Genomic DNA, 21,036 nt, shown 5'->3' with positions numbered 1-21,036 from the left:
ACTGATGCTGAAGCTGAAACTCCAATACTTTGGTCACCTGATGTGAAGAACTGACTCATTGGAAAAGACCCTGATTTGGGGAAAGATTGAAGGTGGGAGGAGAAGGGGATGACAGATGATGTGATGGTTGGATGGTATCACTGACTCAATGGACACAAGATTGAGTAAGATCCAAGAGTTGGTGATGGTCAGGGAGGCCTGGCGTGCTGCAGTCCATGGGGTGGCAAAGAGTCGGACATGACTGAGTGACTGAACTGAACTGAACTAAGACAAGAAGAAGATGGCAGAGTAAGTGGGTGATATGAGAGGGAGGGTTTATGATCTCACTGTGGCCTTACCTGTGGGTAGGTGGGTGGGGGAATGTTGAAGATGCTGATCTGTTTTTATGGTAAATGGAACCTAGAGCCAAGCCAAGTGGAACCCATTCAGGGTGTCCCTTCTGTTGACCTAAAAACAAATAGTTTACCAGATATTTCTGCAGCAAAGATCTTTTTTTGGGGGGTGGGGGCGATCAGCAGAGAATTGAAATTCAGGGCCTGCAACCATGATAAGCCCCCCTAAGGCAAAGGAAGGGAAACTTCTCTACAGAGGGGAGAAAGAATTGAAGTGGCTGTGGAAAAAAAAAGAATCCATGGCTTTTCATTGGTTGAATTCTTACCAAGAGAGAAGAGGAGCCTTTCATCCTCCTGATGGCTCTGCTATCAGCAGAGGGCATAAGAGCACCCCTTCTGATCTCCCATCTCTATTTAATTGAGCTTTGAATTTATCAATTTTTTATACTTCAAAGTCACCTTTAGGCCTCAGAGAACCTAGCATGATAATCCCTTTTGTTACCTCTTGGTTATGCCTATAACTTCTAGAAGAATAAACAGGTACAGGTGATTAACTGAAAGAAAAGATTCCTACTAACACCTTGTTAACAACATAGTCTGAAGAATGGTGCAAAGTATGTGGCTTTCCCCTGTCCCACTTTCTTTCTCATAAGGTTGCCAAGTTACAGAATCTACCACTTTCGCTTATCGGGAGTCCCTTCTTTTACTGATTCCCATCTTTTGTCTGTCCTTCTGTAGGTTTTCCTCCTCTTTTTAAATACTTCTGCACAAATTCCTCTGTTCCTCCCAACTCTGATGTCTAGACTCCATCTTAGAGGTGGTTCTCAGTGTCATGATAATCATTGGCTGTGTCCTGGAAGGGGGGATATAGGGCTTTGTCTGTTGAAAGAGTAAGCTTTAGGCACTCAGAGTCTTCACAGAGACTAGTGCAACTCTTGATGGGTTCTCCAGGTTTAATTTAGCTGAGTTATTCTACTCATCCCAATAGTTTTCTCTTCACCCTCTCATATCAAAGACTCTCTCCACTAGGAGAGATGTGAGAAGAAAAGAAGCGCATGGCAGGAAGGGAAACGTTGAACATCTTTAGGTTGCTAAGGGAACTGGCTATCACATGGAGGGAAAAGACAGCAAGGTTGCTGATTCTGAGGACAAGAGGTTGAGAAGCAGTATTTCCCTAATTCTGAAGCACTTTGGAAATTGATGTCACACTATTTTGCCCACTTAGCTCTAATATTGGAGTGCTTAAAACCTATTATAGTGAAACCTGTATCTTCTTCAACCCTTTAAGGGGAAGTCTTACAAACTTTTTGCTTTCTGGGACTTATATTTATATGGTAACGTTCCCTTTAAGAGGAACTCAGAGATAGGTTGAAACAAACTCCAGTCTGAAGTCAAGGTGAAATAAAGTTTTCGATGAGGAGGAATTATTCATGGACCTCATAATTGACAATCTTGTGCAAGATAATTGGAACATCATTTTAGACACTCCTTGTGACTTGATTGAATTTTAGTTGGATCTAAGCATTCAGCCTGAAGGTACTCTGAAATTATAATTCTGTTTGAAATAAGAGTTAAAGGAATTTTTTGGTAAAAATTTGGAGGTAAAAAACTACAGATGCTGGTGGGCACAGAATCAGGGACAGGAACTATGCCAGTACAAATAACTCACATATATGCTGGCCCTGAAATTTAAAAAAAATCCTTTTTACAAAGGAAAAAAGATAAGCTAAACAAGGAAATTTCCCTTGTAATATAAGAAGCATATATATCATAGCCAGCAAATAGTAAATATGACTGTTGCCTCTTCCCTCCAACCTGTACCCCAACAGACATTGCTAGTTGATCAAGACTCACTTTTCCACAAAGCATACAACTGATCTTGTGGTGATCACTACAGTTTTCCAAGTAGCCAGGGAGAATCACATAATTTGGTATCTGAGATTATCTGAGATACAATTTACCTTCCTTGATAGTTTCAGTCACCAAAGAAGGCTCTCAGGTAGACTTGAAATCCTTCTTGGTCCAAATGTCAGAGAAACATTGTAAAATGTCATAGAAGGAGAAAGAGAAGATAAGGTGCACAGAAAGCCTTAGTGTAAATCAGATCTGAATCTTTTACATAACTGATTGAATATTGTTTATTCTCAACTTGAAAGAAACTGCTCCTAGGTCATTCAAAGAGGGCCCAAACTGAAAACTAAAGTCACTAAATACTCCCACATTCTAGAGAGAGATGCAAATGAACGGCCTAGAGTTGAAGCAGAAACTTTATAGGTTTTCTACTTTATAGGGTTTGTTTATGAAGAAGTAGTCAAATCAGCCCCATTACCTCTAATCACCACTGCCTTCCTGGTCTGTGAAAGAAGCCTGGGGAGAGGAAAGGCATCATCACAGTTCTTTGAAATTTGGGGGAATTCTCTCTCTCCTCCCCTGAACAGAGGGGGTGCACTCCAAGAGATCATCTGCAAAGAGAGTTGGTGTTTTCAAGAAGGAAAGGCTGGATTACTCTTGTTCCTCATTATGACGACTTGCTCTTATGTTTCTCTGCCTGTCTGAGGAGGGGAAGTAAGACCTGCAGCAAGAAGGTGGGTCGCGAGATGGGATGGCAGTAGAGCGCCTGCTTGCTGACCCTCGGTATGTCAAGGAAGCATGAGTTTTCCAAGGGTTGGGAAGACACAACAGAAGGTAGCTTGGCCAAGTTTGTTTGTCCTCACCAAGAAGGGATGCTTTCTGGGTGTAGGAACCTCAGCAGCAGAGGCTGTGACATTGACCACTGGTGGGAGACACTGGTGGGAGATGAAAGAGGTTGAACCAGAGTTAAAGTTCCCATGTTTGGGACTCTTCAGTGGGAGGCCCCACAGGGCCCTCCAGAGAAGCCTGAAATGTACAACACAAGATATTCATCATTCAGAAGCCAACTCTACAGGAGACACTGGTTGTCAGAGTGTTAATATAAGAAGAGAAAGTCGATAAGAATAGAAAAGAGCCCGCCCTTAAGACACAAGAGAAGACATTTACCTTTACCAACGGTGGCCAGCCTTCAGGACAGACTTCTTATTTTTCTTCTCTTTTGTTCTCTATCCTCCAACCTCTTACCACTCTATACCTACTTTTCTCTTTTCTCTACTGTCTAGAGCATAGAAAGAGATCGGGATTCCTGGATTCCATAGCTTTTGTGTTGAGTGGGATCAATTTGCAGATAATTGTAGCTATGGGAATACTGGGGGAAAAAATACTGCTTGATGCTTGAATTTACACAACTGATAATGGTTTCTTTGGAGTTAATTACACTCTCTTTCTTCTTTTTATTCCCCTCCCCCCAAGATACTAATTTGAAATGATAAAATTTTCTAATAATAAAATGAAAGATTATAAATATTCTTGTAAAGGGTAGCAAGGTAAGTTGTCATCTTACTTCTACCCTCATTTACTCAGAGGCACAGGTCCTATGGCTGAGCTGCAAATCAAAAGGTGAGGACTACACTCTGCTTGTAGTGGAGGATTACAAAGCCATATAACACATGGGTACAGAACTGGGGCCAATAATTCGATCTGCCTTACTTCTCAATCCATTTATTTGGTATGATCTTAATTTTTTGCTATTTCATATAACTTAGTTATATATAATACATAAATTGTTGGCTTCCCAGGTGGCACAGTGGTAAAGAATCTGCCTGCCAATGCAGGAGGCAAAGAGGATGCGGGTTTGATTCCTGGGTCAGGAAGATCCTCTGGAGGAGGAAATGGCAGCCTGTTCCATTCCAAACTCTCGCCTGGAAAATCCCATGGACAGAGGAGCCTGGTGGGCTACATGGGCAAAGAGCCAGACATAACTGAGCACATGAGCTGAACTGAATGTCTATAAATTATCTGTGTTATAAAAGAGAAACTTCTCTAGGGCTAGGGCCATGTGGAAGAGGATGATCTAAAGGGTAAGGAAATTAGAGACAGCGTGATCAGGCAGAAAGTTGATGAAATCAGTTAGGGCAGGATGAATCTTGAGCTGAGATGGGCTAACATGTTGGAAAGGAAGGGGAGGAAAGTCCCTCTGAGAAAGACTTTGGAGACAGGAATGTGTGTGGCAGGTTGATTGGTTGATAGGAAAAGGGAAGGGGTTCTTGTCATGCCCAGATGCCTGGCTTGGGTGATGACAATAATCAGGGGGAAGTATAGTTCAGGACTGGATGTGGAAATATGAGGGCCTGAGATATTCAAGGATGCCAATGAAGCATCTAGATTTTTGGATCTGAACCTCAGGAGACAAACATTTTGCTGGAAACAAAGATTTAGGCATCATCAACTTGGAGTAATTAACGTTCTAAGTGAAGTGGAAGTGGCTCAGTCGTGTCTGACACTCCGACCCCATGGACTATACAGTCCATGGAATTCTCCAGGCCAGAATACTAGAGTGGGTAGCCTTTCCATTCTCCAGGGGATCTTCCCAAATAATGTTCTAGGAACAGAAGAAATTTCTGAAGAGGCCTATGTGTAGAAATATGAAGCCCAAACCCACTGGCTTTTAAGAAATAGCAGAGGAACTGAAATTCACAAAAGGGATCATAGTATATGAGGGGGGAAAGTCTTAACACAAGCTGAAACTCAGAAATGTCAAGATGAAATAAGCTGTTATAATTTGGGCTCATTTCCTCCCCAGATCCAAAGTTCTTCTCCAGGGCAATGCCCCATGCCACCCTGCCCATCTTGTGTTGGCAATGCTTGGGTCCAGGGAGTGTGTGCTAGGTGATTCTAGTTTTTGCAGGCAAAGGAGAGTTCCACAGGGACATGATGATTCATTTTTGCTTTCCTTCAAATAAAAATTAGTCTCAATGAGCCCTGAAACCCTACCAAATGAATCTAGATGTGATTTGGGGTTTTAATCCATTGTGGTGGTGGTGGTGGTGGTGGTGGTGGTCAGTTACTAAGTTGTGTCTGACTCTTTGTGACCCCATGGACTGTAGCCTGCCAGGCTCCTCTGTCCATGGGATTTCCCAAGCAAGAATACTGGAGTGGGTTGCCATTTCCTTCTTCAGAGGATCTTCCCAACCCAGCCACCAGGGAAGCCTTTAATCCATTTGTAGGTAACAGCTTTTTTAACATTTTAACTTGAACCGTTTGTGTTAGTGAACACAAATTAATTATCTGGTATTTCTGTATCCACCCACTAAATTAGTGAAACAACCACGAAATTACCTTTGTTTTGTCTGATTTTTCTAAGTGTTTATGAGACATAAGGAAGGGTAGATTGAGATGAAAACAAAGTCCTTGGAGAACACTTGTGAAGTTAAGTAATTTTCAAAGGGGCTTTGTATCATCAGAAAGACTGCTTTCCTTAGAACCATCTGAATTATACTTGGGAGACTTTGCTCATGTCTCTGAGTGGTGCTTGAGATGAACCCCAGACTGCAATTTTCTCAAAAGCAATTACTAAAAAAGGGCCTTATTGAAGAGGTAATGAAACTGTTCATCACCACAAAAACACTTTCCACCAGGCATGAAGAGAACACTTGCTGGGCTGGGTGGGCTGTTTTATCATTTATTTAGTCTCTGAGACTATTCCTACCAAGCCAGGGAAGTGGGAAGTAGAGGCAAGATCTTGAAATGTACAAGATCAAAAGGTTCTGTTGTTAACGAAATATTGACACTATGCTTTCTCTCTGAGTCACCCAGGCCCAGTATCTGCATGAACCCATCGGGAGCTCTCACTCTCTTGCTCCCCTGGCTGAATGCAATATGTCAGTGCACTCTGGTAACAGAGGATTAGCATGGAATGTCAACTTCTGAAAGTGACCTGGCCAGGCTTTCATTCTGCAGTCTCTAAGAGTATATTTCTTTGGGTCTCTGAATCTGGGAGTATATTTCTCTGGGTTTGAGTCCTGTCTCTGCCACTTTCAGTATGATTTTAGGTGAAGTTTTGGTTTCCTTATCCTTAAAAAGGATGAAATAATAGTAAAAAGAATAATACTCATCTCATAAGGATATTGTGAGGATTGACTAAGTTTTTGCATGTAACATGCCTGGCAGACAGTCCACACCCAGTGAACAGGAATCATTATTTATCAAATGAGTTTGGAGAAATCTATGGGTCTCACAATGAATGGACATATGGCTTGGGTAAATTGTTTAAAATATACATTTGGGGTGTTTATTTCTTAAAGGTTTTGATGTTGTAGGTAGGTCTGTAAGGTGAGGTCCCATTTAACCAATTCCCAGCTGATTCTGCTGCAGACATTTGCAAGCACGCTTTGAGAGCTATTGGAGCAAATGCATGGCCTTCCTGATCCCTCTTAGAGTTCTGAGGCACTTAGACCCCAGTTTAAGGTACAGAAAAGAGGAAGTTCACTTGTGATTAAAGATGAGTCCCAGGTAAAGTTCTGAAAGTGGTAGAATTGTGGTTTGATGGAGAAGTGGAAGCAGGAGGTAGGAGCTAGCCGCAGACAAGGGGTTGGCAGGTATAATGACCAAGGTCCAAAGGTAAAGATGTGTAGCCAGAAAGATGATCTCCAAAACGGAAGATAATAAGGGGAGTTGGAAGGTAGGAGGTGAGAAGAGTCAGCCAAGGAGACTGAAATTGTGTATGAAGAGGGTCCCGCACAGGTACAGGTTGGAGAGATTATTCTTGCGGGATTGTGCTTGGCATTCCAGAGGCTGGCAAGTTTCTGACCTGAGCTCATTAGGACTTGCATTAAAGTGACAGCCATCAGAACAGGAAACCAGCAACAACATTTCAAAGGAATTTTGAGGAACTGTTCACTTCATTGTAAGAGGTGGTCGAGTCCAGATTTGGGGAATCTCACAGAACCAACATTGTTGTAAAAACAGACATTCAGGAGAAATATCAATAACCCCAGCTATCAGATGATGCCACTTTAATGGCAGAAAGTAAAGAGGAACTAAAGAGACTCTTGATGAGAGTGAAAGAGGAGAGTATAAAAAATCTGATTTAAAACTTAACATTAAGAAAACTGAGATCATGGAATCCAGTCCTAATACTTTATGGCAAATAGAAGGGGAAAAAGTAGAAGCAGTGACAGATTTTATTTTCTTGGGCTCCAAAATCAGTGTGGACAGTGACTGCAGCCATGAAATTAAAAGATACTTGCTCCATGGAAGGAAAACTGCGACAAACTAGACAATACATTAATAAGCAGAGACATCACTTTGCTGATAAATTTCTGTATAGTCAAAGCTGTGGTTTTTCTAGTAGTCATGTATGGATGTGAGAATTGGTTCATAAAGAAGGCTGAGCCACAAAGAATTGGTGCTTTTGAATTATGGTGCTGGAGAAGACTTTTAGAATCCCTTGGGCAGCAAGGAAATTAAATCAGTCAAGCCTAAAGGACATCAATCCTGAATATTCATTGGAAGGACTCATAATGAAGCTGAGCTCCAATATTTTGGCCACCTGATGCAAAGAACTGACTCATTGGAAAAGACCCTGATGCTGGGAAAGATAGAGCGCAGGAGGAGAAGGGGGCAACAGAGGATGGGATGGTTAGATAGCATCACTGACTCAATGGACATGAATCTGAGCAAACTCTGGGAGATTGTGAAAGACAGAGGAGCCTGGCATGCTGCAGTCCATGGGGTTTCAAAGAGTCGAACATACCAACTAAACAACAACAACAACAACATTTTACCACTAGACAGTGAATAGGGATTTCGCTTCAGAGCAAGGAAACACAAAGTATGCAAGACTGGTAGCAGCTGTTAAAAACACTGATATTTAAGCAGACTCCCTTCACCGCTGCAGTGGTGGCAGAAGGCAACCTAGACCCCAGGTGCAAGATACTAGATTTGTTCTTCCCCCACCCCCAAGCTCTGTTTTCATTTTCAGAATTTTTGCCTAACACAGCACATAAATTGAAACAGTGGGAGGAGAGGGGAGAAGGTCTGTGAGGAGCTGTTGGGAGTCTCGGCTATGGGCGCCTTTTGCCCCAGCTCAATGGGTACCAGCTGTGGTGACAGTGATGCCCAGGCCCTGGTACTTTCAGTCTGTTCTCTCTGTAGTGACTGCTGGCTCCACCTGGGGTGTGGAAGGCTGAGAATCTGTGAGGCCAGGGTACCTGTCATCTCCCCTGCTTTCAAGATTTATTCTTAGGTGTGGTGTGGAAAGGGGTGGTAAAATCCGTTATGGCAAAGGGGTTTTTGAAAAGGAAGATGGATCCTAAGTTTTGATTGCTGTGCCAGCAGTCATGCTGTACTAGGAAAAAACAAAACAAAACACAGGACTTTATTGGTACTAAGTTTTTACTCCAACATAACATTACAACTCTGTAATTTCTCTTAAATTCTCTATTTCTCTTGTTCCATTGTGGCTTGAATGTTTAGAGAGCATCATCATACTAGTGACTCAGGTTTGTAATTTTTAACTGACTTTGCCTTTAATCTGGCCAGAGCTTTCTTCAAGCCAGCTTGGTTGCTGCTTCATAGCAAATCTCTGGGTAATGTTGCTGCTGTACTTGAATCCTTTCTTCCTTCCTTTTCAATTCATGGTGTCTTTCTAAACAGATCTCACCTGCGGGTTTACTTTCTGCTTCCACTGTTACTGTGTTTCAGAAAAATCTTTGGAGTAGAGGGCTAGGGGGTCAAGTGACATAGATAATCCCTTTTAAATGTGGTTTTGTTGAGTAGAGATGCATGGACCTTCCATTGCCATGAGTTCTTTTCTTTGAAATTCAAGTGATTCTTTCAAATCATGAACTTCACAAATCCACAAACGTAAAGTTAGTGTTCTTCACAATAATAACAACAGTACAACTTTAGAAATGTTCGTCTTGAGTAAATCAATGTGACAAATATTGGGCTGGCCAAAAATTTCGTGTGCCTTTTCCCATAACATGGAAAACTAGAACTTTTTGGCCACCTCAATACTTTGTATCCCTTTTCTGTTTGAATCCTTTGGAAACTTCATAAGCTGTTTTATCCCTTCAATAGGACAAGAAACAGGCCCTGAAAGTTTAGGTACTGTGTGGTCAGGCCATTCATGATGGGCATTGTCTTACACTCTGGACTCGCTCTGCCTGGCCAGGCCCTGCTTCACTCACATGATTCTCCAATCTTTTTAATTATACGGCTTAATCAGTAACTGCCTGCAAGTTGGCCCCCGCCCCAGCGCAGGTTTCCCTAGTAACTGCTGAGCCAACCTGGCATCAGTTCCCCCTATAAATGGTAGCCTCACCACCGCCTGCCCCCCCTACCCCACAAGAGTAGTACTGCGTGCTGTTTGTCGTCCACAGCGGGCTGTCTCTCCAGGACCTTTGTTTGGGGAGTGTAAATCACCTGTCCGATAAATGGTTGGTGCCTCTGTTGGTGTTTCTGTGTCTGTCTTCAGTCTCTCTGCTGGGCAACTGCAAGGCTTTCAGGCCTGTGGTGTGCATTCCAACAGGCACCTCATCTGAAGTAAGAGGCAAAACAGTAGTGTCTTTCTTTTCAAATTTTTTTTTTAATTGAAGTAGAGTTGAATTACAGTACTGTGTTAATTTCAAGTGTGTAACAAAGTGATTCAGTTATATAAATTTATGTATATACAGATATAGTTTTTTAAGATTATTTTCCATTATAGGTAATTACAAGATATTGAATATAGTTCTCTGTGCTGCTTCGGATTTTTTTAAAATTCAAATTTATTTATTTTAATTGGAGGCTACTTTACAATATTGTATTGGTTTTGCCATATATCAACATGAATCTGCCACGGGTGTATATGTGTTCTCCATCCTGAACCCCCCACCCTCCTCCCTCCCCATACCATCCCTCTGGGTCGTCTCAGTGCACCAGACCCAAGCATCCAGTATATGCATCAAACCTGGACTGGCGATTCGTTTCATGTATGATATTATACATGTTTCAATGCCATTCTCCCAAATCATCCCACCCTCTCCCTCTCCCACAGAGTCCAAAAGACAGTTCTGTCTACATCACATTTTAGATTCCACATGTAAGTAATAAATAATATTTGTCTTTCTCTGTCTGACATCACTTAGTATGATCTGTAGTCCATGTTGCTGAAAATGGCATTATTTCCTTCTCTTTTAAATGGCTGAGCAATATTCCACTGTGTATATATATACTTCACATCTTAAATCAGTTGTCTGTTGACAAGCATTTGGGTTTCCATGTCTTGGTTATTTATTGTAAATAGTACTGCTGGAAACATTGGGGTGCATGTATCATTTTGAGTTAGTGTTTTCATTTCTTCTGGATTTTTACCCAAGAGTAGAATTGCTGGATCATGTGGTTGTTCTATTTTTAGTTTTTTAAAGGAACCTTGTATGTTCAGGACACTCAAGATGGCTGTTCTCTTGTTCTCTGCGCATCCCCTGCCTGCCCAGTGCCTGCTTCACCTGAACCCTATGCGCACAACTGACCTTCCTTTGTGCTTGCCCCAGGCTCCCGCTGGTGACTGTTCTTATCAAAGGGGCAGTGAGGGGCGTGCCCCTCTGCTGGTTTCCCTGGTAACTAATGAGACTGCCTACCCTCAATTCCTCACTAACTGGTTATCTCCCCTCCCCGCCAGGAATGAGGACAGCTGCCAGATTCTGCTGTCTGCTGCACACAGTCGGGTATCATTCCAGGACCTTGCTTCAGAAGTTAAGTTCCCCCTCTATTAAATCATTGGTGTCTGTTGCTGACTCTGGGCTCTTTCTGACGGGCAAGCACAGGCCTACAGGGTGCAGCCCAACTATTGTTGGAGCAGCCAGGAGACGGAGGAAACCCTCGTGAACGTGGATGTGTTGGGAAATACAGGATAGAGAATGGAAAGTTGTGGGGGGTCATCCACTAACATGTGGGCCCAAAAGTTCCATAGGTGAAGCCAAAAGTTAGGGGGAATCCTGGGGTGGCTATCCACTAGTATGTGGGGCTCCAGGGTGGCTGTCCTTGCTAAATGGGGGCTGCCAAGAGATCTGGAGAACAATGGTCTCTAATGACTGTGCTATTGTAATGAGTCTTGTAATTGGTTAAGCTAGCTTTCTAGAAGGAACTGGTATTTCTCTTGTCCCTTTGAGATATAAATAACCTACCTGTGCTCTCTGGAACTTTAACCTCCTGTGATCGTTTTGGACGTGCCTTGTCTTTGGCCTTTGAGGATGTGGATGTATTTGAAAGTCAAAATGGAGTAGCTGTGGTGCAGACATCTGAAGTAAAACTAGGTGGCCATTGTGTACGTGATTTTAGGCACGTTCTTGTATTATTGGAAGCTTGTTTTCTGAACTGTTTGCAGACCAGGACATTATCTCAGAATGAGGTTACCGCTTGTATTTTGCTTAATTGTCACGATCTCCCCTCTGTTGTACCTGTTGGATGTCTTGCGTTTCATCCCTACTCTGAGGGAGGAAATCTATTTGAGGACTGAGCAACACCACTGGCCTCCCTGTGAAATGAGTCAAATTTCTGGGTCTACAGTGAAATGGCATTGTTGTCCTCCTCTGGATTCCATGAAAAATTGACCTGCCTGATGTGATTATGTGGGGGCCACTGACAATGAGGGGAAAGGCTCATCATCTTCCGGTCCCACATGCTGATACATCAGAAGGACTGCTGTCAATAAACATTACTGAATGACCAACAGCCTGAGAGGCCCCCCCCCCCCCCGCCCAAGGCTATGGTGTACGGAGTGGAATAGGCTGGACTTCTGGACATATAGTCCATCTAGTGGAGTTAATTGCTTTTGTTTGGAAAGACTTAATGGTCCACCTTTAACAGCACTCAGCATAACATGAGGTGACAGATACGTACTGTGACTGCTGACTTCTGGCCAGACCATGAGACTATTTCTTTTAAAAGTTAGGTCTTCCCCTCCCCATGGGGATGGCTCTGGGTTTATGAAAAGCAGGGGTGGCCTTTCCTTCCTTAGAACTGCACAGGGCACTGCTACTATTGACTCCCTTTCCATTGATCAGGTAAGTGCCCTGGCTCCAAAATTTGCCCACAGCCTGGCCAATGACTGTTCTGAGCATACTAGGTTTCTTAATCTTGATACTCTGGGCCCTACTGTCTGTATTGTGGTATCTGGTTTCGGTGCCCCTAGCAAACCTGAAGGGATACGGTGGAAGGTGAGGGGGTGGGGGGACCAAGATTGTAAGGGTTGGGTAGGGTCTGTAGGAGTGGAGTGTATGGTCAGGCCACGCAAGGTGGCTGTTCCCTTGCTCTCTGTACACCCCCGCCTGACCACTGCCTGCTTCACCTGTACACTATACACATGTCTGACCTTCCTATGTACTTACCACAGGCCCCAGCTAGTAATTGTTCTTATCAAAGGGGCTGTGAGGGGCGTGTCCGCTACTGTTTCCCTGATAGCTAACCAGCCCACCTGACATCAATTCCCCTATGACTGGTAAGCTCCCCTCACCCCCAGGAGTGAAGATTGCCACCATGCCTTGCCAGGTGTCCACTGCATGTGGTGGGGTGTTGCTCCAGGTCCTTGCTTCAAATATGTAAGCCTTCCCTGCCACCCCTAACCTCCGCCCCCTGCCAATTAAACCATTGATGTCTCTTTTGCTCATTCTGGGTTCTTTCTTTAGTCTTGCCAGGCAAGCACAGGGCTTGTAGACCCGTGCGGGGCAGCCCTACACACTTCCGTACTGTTCTTCACAGTGACTGCACCAGTTTACATTCCCACCGATAGTGTAGGAAGGGCCCCTTTTCTCCACACCCTCTTTCAGTTCAGTTGTTCAGTTGTGTCCAACTCTTTGTGACCCCATAGACTGTAGCACGCAGGGTTTCCCATCCATCACCAGCTCATGAAGCTTTCTCAAACTCATGTCCATAGAGTCAGTGATGCCATCCAACCATCTCACCCTCTGTCATCCCCTTTTCCTCCTGCCTTCAATCATTCCCAGCATCAGAGTCTTTCCAATGTTGAAGCATCAGGTCTTTGCATCAGGTGGCCAAAGTATTGAAGCTTCAACATCAGTCCTTCCAATGAATATTCAGGACTGATCTCCTTTAGGAATGACTGGTTTGATCTCCTTGCAGTTCAAGGGACACTCAAGAGTCTGCTCCAACACCACAGTTCAAAAGTATCAATTCTTTGGTGCTCAGCTTTCTTTATAATCCAACTCTCACATCTCTCCATGACTACTGGAAAAACCATAGCTTTGACCAGATGGACCTTTGTCAGCAAAGTAATGTCTCTGCTTTTTAATATGCTATCTAGGTTGGTCATAGCTTTTCTTCCAAGGAGCAAGCATCTTTTAATTTCATGGCTGCAGTCACCATCTGCAGTGATTTTGGAGCCCAAGAAAATACAGTCCATCACTGTTTCCATTATTTCCCCATCTATTTGCCATGAAGTGATGGGACCAGATGCCATGATCTTCGTTTTCTGAATGTTGAGCTTTAAGTCAACTTTTTCACTCTCCTCTTTCACTTTCATCAAGAGGCCCTTTAGTTCTTCTCTTTCTGCCATTAGGGTGGTGTCATCTGCATATCTGAGGTGATTGATATTTCTCCTGGCAATCTTAATTCCAGCTTGTGCTTCATCCAGCCTGGCATTTTGCATAATGTACTCTGCATAGAAGTTAAATAAGCAAGGTGACAATATACAGCCTTGACATACTCCTTTCCCTATTTGGAACCAGTCTGTTGTTCCATGTCCAGTTCTAACTGTTGCTTCTTGACCTGCATACAGATTTCTCAGGAGGCAGGTCGGGTGGTCTGGTATTCCCATCTCCGTAAGAATTTCCCACAATTTGTTGTGATCCACACAGTCAAAGCCTTTGGCGTAATATACCGTCTCTAGCATTTATTATTTGTAGCCTCTTTTTTTTATTATTAAACTTTTAATTTTGTTCTGGAGTATAGCCAGTTGATAATGTGATAGTTTCATGTGGGCAGCCATACTTATACATGTATTCATTCTCCCCCAAACTCCCCTCCTATCCAGGCTGCCACATAACACTGAGCAGAGTTCCTTGTGCTATGCAATAGGTTATTTGTAGACTTTTTAATAATAGCTATTCTAATGGGTGTGAGGTGATACTTCATTGTGGTTTTGATGTACATTTCTGTAATAATTAGGGATGTTGAACATCTTTCCATGAGCTTGTTGGCCATCTGTATGTCTTTGGAGAAATGCCTACTTAGGTTTCTGCCCATTTTTTGATTGGATTGCTTATTTTTGATATAAACTTGTATGAGCTGTTTAAATATTTTGACTATTAACCCCTCATTGGTCTCATCATTTGCCAATGTTTTCTCCCATAGGTTGTCTTGTCATTTTGTTGATGGTTTCCTTTGCTTTTTAAGTTTATGCACCATTGGTCATTTTGATTTTATTTCTTTTTGCCTTGGGAGACTGATCTAAGAAAATAATGCTATGATTTATGTCAGAATGTTTTGCCTATGTTCTTTTCTAGTTTTATGGTTTCATGTCTTATATTTAGGTTCTTTAAGCCATGTTGAGTTTTTTTTTTTTGGTATGGTGTTAGTGTGTTCTAATTATATTGATTTACAGGCAACTGTTCAAATTTTCAAACACCATTTGCTGAAGAGACTGTCTTTTCTCCATTGAATATTCTTTCCTCCTTTGTTAAAGATTAACTGACTATAGATGGTGGATTTATTTCTGGGCTCTCTATTCTGTTCCGTTGATGTATATATCTTTTGTGCCAATACCACGCTGAAAAATAGCATCTTGATATTAGATTTGAGTCCTATTATGAAAGACTTTTAATGAGCTGTGGAATAATATTGGTTTTTTGTATTTTTAGAATTAATAATCTGGAAGAGACCAAAACATGTGACTGTCCTTTTTTTTTTTTTGAGTATCCATTTGGTACAGTGACCACCAGACAGTAATGGAACTCTGAGGCCCCAATTCTTGCAGAAGAGCCTTGCTAGGTAATTGTAAATGCTGAAACTGAAGTCTTTGATCTCAGACATGGAGATACTAGATGTGTTAGGCAGGTTATGAAACCTGTGTGTGTACCTTGAACAGAGAGTGATGATATCGCAATTACTCCAGAATAAAGGCTGAGAAACCCAACATGAAAGTGATGCTAATGAACTTTGACTGATGAAACACTCTAGCATATTGAAACAGATATAGAAGGCTAGAGAATTCCTCTTGGAAAGCAACATTGCAGAAGAAGGAAGGAGATAGCTTTTAGGCCCTAGGGAATCTCAGTCAAATGAGCAAGTCACAGGTATAATGGGCTGGTTTAGTGGGAGGCAATTGTTCAGTTGCTAAGGTCTGTTCAACTCTGCGACCTCATGGACTGCAGCATGCCAGGTTTCCCTGTTCTTCACTGTCTCCTAGAGTTCAAAATCATGTCCATTGAGTTGGTGATGTCATCCAACCATCACATCCTCTGTCACTCACTTCTCCTCCTGCCCTCAGTCTTTCCCAGTGGGAAACAGAGATGCAGTGAAATGGCCCTCCAAGATGAAATAGATTCTACTAGGTGAGAAGGCCATAGCAATAATGAGTCCACAATGGACTATTACCTGAACTGATTTCAGGTTGGTACTTACTCAGAGGTTGAAAGATCAAAGTCAAGGCTCTAACTCAAGGAAATAGGAGTACTTGAGGGGAAGGGTAATGTGTTAAAACTTGGGAATAGGGGTAAGCAGGAACTTTGACTAAGCCAAAGGCAGGGCTGGATAGTTGAGGATGGTTTGAGGTCCATCACTATGGGAGGTCATACCTGGGACTTTATTCCTTGTTCTAAATGGAAAAGTAGGACTTGGGAAGCAGCATGGAATTATACTTCTTTTCATTGGCAAGTGGAGTCTTAGAGCAACATCTATTTTTAATATAATCTGCATATAAATATATATACACACATATAGATATGTATATATGACTGTATACACATACACAGTCAGCTGTAAAACTGGATTAGTCGATGACTTGGACAAGATAAGATTTTAGAAAGATCTATCAATGGTCCAGCCTGTGGTCAGCCAGTTAGGGCCACAGAGAAATTGGGAGGAGTCTAAACTCTATGAAGAACAGCACAGACCTGGATAGAGGGTCTCTAGCCCAGTAGGATATGTAGATCTGCTCTGTGAGGTTTCCCAGTGGTCATGTATGGATGTGAGAGCTGGACTGTGAAGAAAGCTGAGCACCGAAGAATTGATGCTTTTGAACTGTGGTGTTGGAGAAGACTCTTGAGAGTCCCTTGGACTGCAAGGAGATCCAACCAGTCCATTCTGAAGGAGATCAGCCCTGGGTTTTCTTTGGAAGGAATGATGCTGAAGCTGAAACTCCAGTACTTGGCCACTTGATGTGAAGACCTGACTTATTGGAAAACACTGTGATGCTGGGAGGGATTGGGGGCAGGAGGAGAAGGGGACGACCGAGGATGAGATGGCTGGATGGCATCACTGACTCGATGGACATGAGTTTGACTGAACTCCGGGAGCTGGTCATGGACAGGGAGGCCTGGCATGCTGCGATTCACGGGGTCGCAAAGAGTTGAACACAGCTGAGCGGCTGAACTGAATTGAACTCTGTAAGGAGTGCCTGGTGAGTGCTCAGAGAATATGTGGAATTCCAGAGCTGCTCCTCTTCTCTTTGTATTATATTTTGTCTTTTATTTTCCTATTTGCAGTTCCATCCTACCTCTAATCTTGCTTCTGTGCTATTTTCCCAGAACTGGCTTTGGATTTTGAACTTTGATTTCTGCTGTCTCTCCCCTGGCAAGCCGTCTTTATTAACTAGCCCTGTTTGATGTGAATCTCGACTTCCCACAGACATTTACTGCTCTCTGATGCAGACTCTGTAGGCCAGAGCCCAATTTTGTAAACGGACTTGGGAAAGATAGTAGTTATTGATATTTCTGAACAATTCTGTTGTCTTTGGACCATCCCTATCCTCATTTATTATCAGTATGTTCAATAGAGAAGTATCTCCCAAAGTATGCTCCACTGCATGCTTAGTCCTATGAAATGTTCTGTGAAAAGAGTTCTGTGACCATATATGTTTGGGAAGCAGTGTATGTTATATCCTCCTCTTGGGAGTCGTACTATGAATGTTAGCACATTAAAGGCTCTGATAAGTCCTTCAGGAAATGAAACTCTTCATAAACAAAGGTTTTCCAAAGTTGCTTGTTCTGCTACTTAAAATTCCATAGACATAATGTTCCAAAGAACAAATTTGGGAAAGTGCTGTCACAAAGCAGAGTTTGTACTGGATTTTCTGTTTAAATTGTGAGGCTAAATGAACTTTATTGATAGTCATCAAGTCTAGCAGAGAATAGAGCATACTTTGCAAATATTTTCTTATGATAGAGCGTTCCCATGACCACAAAATCTCTTTTGTGACTGTATAGGAGACTTCTTAAGGTTCTACTTGTGACTACCTCATGTTAGGATAGGAAGTAAAAGCAGTTGACCTTCACAATATTATTCAAATATGATTTTGTCCTGGGAAGAAAGTAAAACATGTACTGAATTTATTTTAATTAGAAACATACAATAAAGTAGAAATAACTGTAGTGGTTAACATGATCTGGTCATAAAATGTTGGTTCTTAGAATTAGCTTCTCATGAAGGAAGAGACAGCTCTTCAACTAGTAGTAATAAGGCCTCCACTTTAATCAGTGGGGCAGTGAAAACCAATGAGAAGTAAGTACTTGTCTCTTATAATCTTAGCAGAGGGAGATGAAGTCTTTAGGCAATAATGCAGCATTCAGAGTGTGCACTATAAAATTTCTGAGCTGTATTGACAAGTCTGGGGCTGTTAGTTTTTATGGAATGCAGTTGCATCTCTTATGCTGGTAATCTTGTCATTCAACCAAACTCAGCAAGCAATACAAAGGATCGTGGAAGTGGAATTCAGGAGAAACATAATTTTATAGTGCCAGTGATTCTGTGGCCCATTACTCTCAGTGAGTCTAAGCCTGGGAGAAGGATTGGATGGGAGTGAGGGTCAGCCCATGGGAAAGAATGTTAATCTGCTTTCCTCTCTTTTCGCAAGTGCCTCTTCTAGCATAAGCATGCTGTGTGTCAAGCATGATTTTAGTGGTTGGTGATTTGTGTTCCTCACAAAAATGGCTTCCTTAAACAAACCAAAGTCTTCAACTGGAGATCAATATGGTAGTGCCTTTCCAAAGGATTTTCAAGGATAATTTGGCTATATGCACTTTTTACCTTGTGCACGGGCTTTGGAGCTAACCTCCATGGGAGAGGGGACCCTATTGAACTCAGATATCCTGTCTGCTTGTTCTGAGACTTGATCCTATTTCTGATTCTACTTCTCAAGTAGAGGAGAGGGGGAGGGGAAAACTGAGTCACATTTCAGGAAGAGTCTTGAGAGATGCATTTGTTACCAGCCATGTATATTCTAAGGAAGAGAATGTCCTTTCTCTACAAACACTCTTTCCTGGAGCAGGGGAGCAGTTATGGTGAACATAGAAAGTTGATACCACATTTTTCTTTGCTTACTACGCATAGTAAAAATACTATTTTTTTTTTTTTTGTAAATTGCTTGATTCAGCCATGTGGCTTGGATTGGGAACATTGTGATAAACAGAATAATTATGACTGTGGAAACTAATATAAGTGCTGGCAGTTGAAGCCCATTCATTTTTGTATAGAATTCTTTATGGAAACTGAAATAAAATTTTAATTCTATTAATAAAAACAACAAATGATAACATATTTGTCTTGCACTTTGAAAATATCAGATTGATTCATAGCTTGTAACTTTAATGTAATTCACCCTGGTGAGATCTACTTGTAATAGTGAAACAGATTATAGCAGCTCTGAAACAGATGGTTATATGTGTCTACATATATCCACTGGCTATGGGCACATATTGCTGTATCACTGTATTGTTGACCTGAAACAGTCTGCCAGTTACTTCTCAAGCAAAAATAGGCTTATTGAAGATCAGCAAAGAATTACAATTTGGAATCTGCAACCATGGGAAGTTATGCGTCAGTCCCCACACAGCAAGGGGAAAAGGAAGCTGGGAAGGTTGAGTAAACAGAGTCCAGTGGAGGAATGGAGAGTCTGGTCTAGTGACTTTTCACTGGCTAAGCTGTAACAGTCCCTCATTGGCTAAGCTCTCCCTGGGCAAGAAGAGGAAGTCTTTCTTCTTTCTTTTGGATTTTCCTATCATAACAGGGAATGAAAGCTTGCTTTCTGACCTCCTGACTCTATTTTAATTGAGGTTTTCTATTTATTTTTATGAAAGTGAAAGTTGCTCAGTCATGTCCAACTTTTTGTGATCCCATGGACTGTAACCCGCCAGGCTCCTCCATCCATGGAATTCTCCAGGCAAGATGACTGGAGTGAGTACCTAGTCCAAGTTGTACTAGTGGTAAAGAACCCACCTGCCAATGCAGAAGAAATAAGAGACACAGTTTTGATCCCTGGCTCATGAGGATCTCCTGGAGGAGAGCATGGCAACCCACTCCAGTATCCTCACCTGGAGGATCCATTGGACAGAGTAGGCGGGGGCGGGGCTACAGTCCATAGTGTTGCAGTTGGACACAACTGAAGCGACTTAGTGTGTATTAATTTTTATAGTATGTAATATACAATTGTTTGTATTGACTATTAAGTGCTTTAAAGTATAAAATTTCTCTGCACAGATGCACAAGGAACAATGGTTATTTCTGGGAAGGAGAGCTTGGAGGGTTGGAGGAATGTTTGAATTTTTAAAATTACATGCATATGTGTGCTCAGCTGTTTTTCAACTCTGCGTTCCCACGGACTGTAGCCTGCCAGGCACCTTTGTCCATGGAATTTTCCAGGCAAGAACACTGGAGTGGGTTGCTATTTCCTTCTCCAGGGGATCTTCCCAATCCAGGGATCTAACTTGCATCTCTTGCTTCTTTTACATTAGCAGGTGGATTCTTTACCATTGCACTACCATACCCTTAGTTTAAAAAACAAACAAAGAAACAAACAAACAAAAAACTGGTGAATCTTTTCATGATGCTAAGCCACCAGAATAGGGAGGGGAAGGTCCAGGGCCTGGGATGCCAAACAATCTGATGATTCCTAGAGAAACTGACACCCGCCTACCATGAAGAGACAGTTAGGCCAGAGGTGTGTCTTGCCAAGAAACTTACAAGTGATGGGTAATATAGGTCATTCCTAGACTCCACCAAGCAGGAGATCCTTGAGGTACTAGGAAGGAAAAAAAAAAAAAACCTTTCTCCTAAGCATTCATTTTTGTTGTCATAAGAGAAAGTGGTAAAAAGAAAATTTAGGCTTATGCACAGAGCTGTCATAATGGTTTTGAATTTTAACATCCCTCCCACCTCCTTTTTCCTTTCCTACCTGTTTGGAGAGGAGGAGGTGACAGAACAGTGGGTGTTGTGTACTATGGCGGGGGGGTCCCAGGTTGAGAAGCAAGAGTCCAAGGGGTTGCAGAGTTGAAGGTGCAGAGTGATCCCTCCCTGGATGGCTGGTTCTCTTGGCCAGTCTGCATTTATTCATTTCTGCTGGAAGAATAAAGTCTTGCTTACTTTTCATCTTGATAGATTTTTCTTTCTGCCCTCTCTGCATTTCTGTCTTTGCTGAACAGCTATGATGTTAATCCTGATGTTTCTTCAGACATATTTCTTTTCCTAAGACTTCAGGCAGAAGTTCAGACAGCTGCCATTCTGTCGTGGGCCTTTTTGATGACTGATTGAACATGTGTTCAGATTCCACTCTTGGTTTGTATCCACTCTTCAGTGTTGAGGCTCTGGGACTGGGTCAAAGAGAAGAGTGTCAAAGATGTGTCTACATGTCCTATGGACT

At 42.3% G+C, this 21,036-nt stretch overlaps 1 long non-coding RNA gene across 1 annotated transcript in view; it reads left to right on the top strand.

Annotated features, from left to right (window-relative positions):
- LOC108634043 overlaps window positions 216–21,036 on the top strand; it is a 115,725-nt gene continuing 94,904 nt past the window's right edge. The window contains exon 1 of the long non-coding RNA XR_001917348.1: window positions 216–288. This is a non-coding gene — a long non-coding RNA (uncharacterized LOC108634043). The remainder of the gene's footprint in view (window positions 289–21,036) is intronic.

Source organism: Capra hircus, chromosome 26 (assembly GCF_001704415.2).
Source record: "Capra hircus breed San Clemente chromosome 26, ASM170441v1, whole genome shotgun sequence".
In the NCBI taxonomy this organism is placed as follows: domain Eukaryota; kingdom Metazoa; phylum Chordata; class Mammalia; order Artiodactyla; family Bovidae; genus Capra; species Capra hircus.
This window is presented reverse-complemented; position numbering and strand designations above follow the sequence as displayed.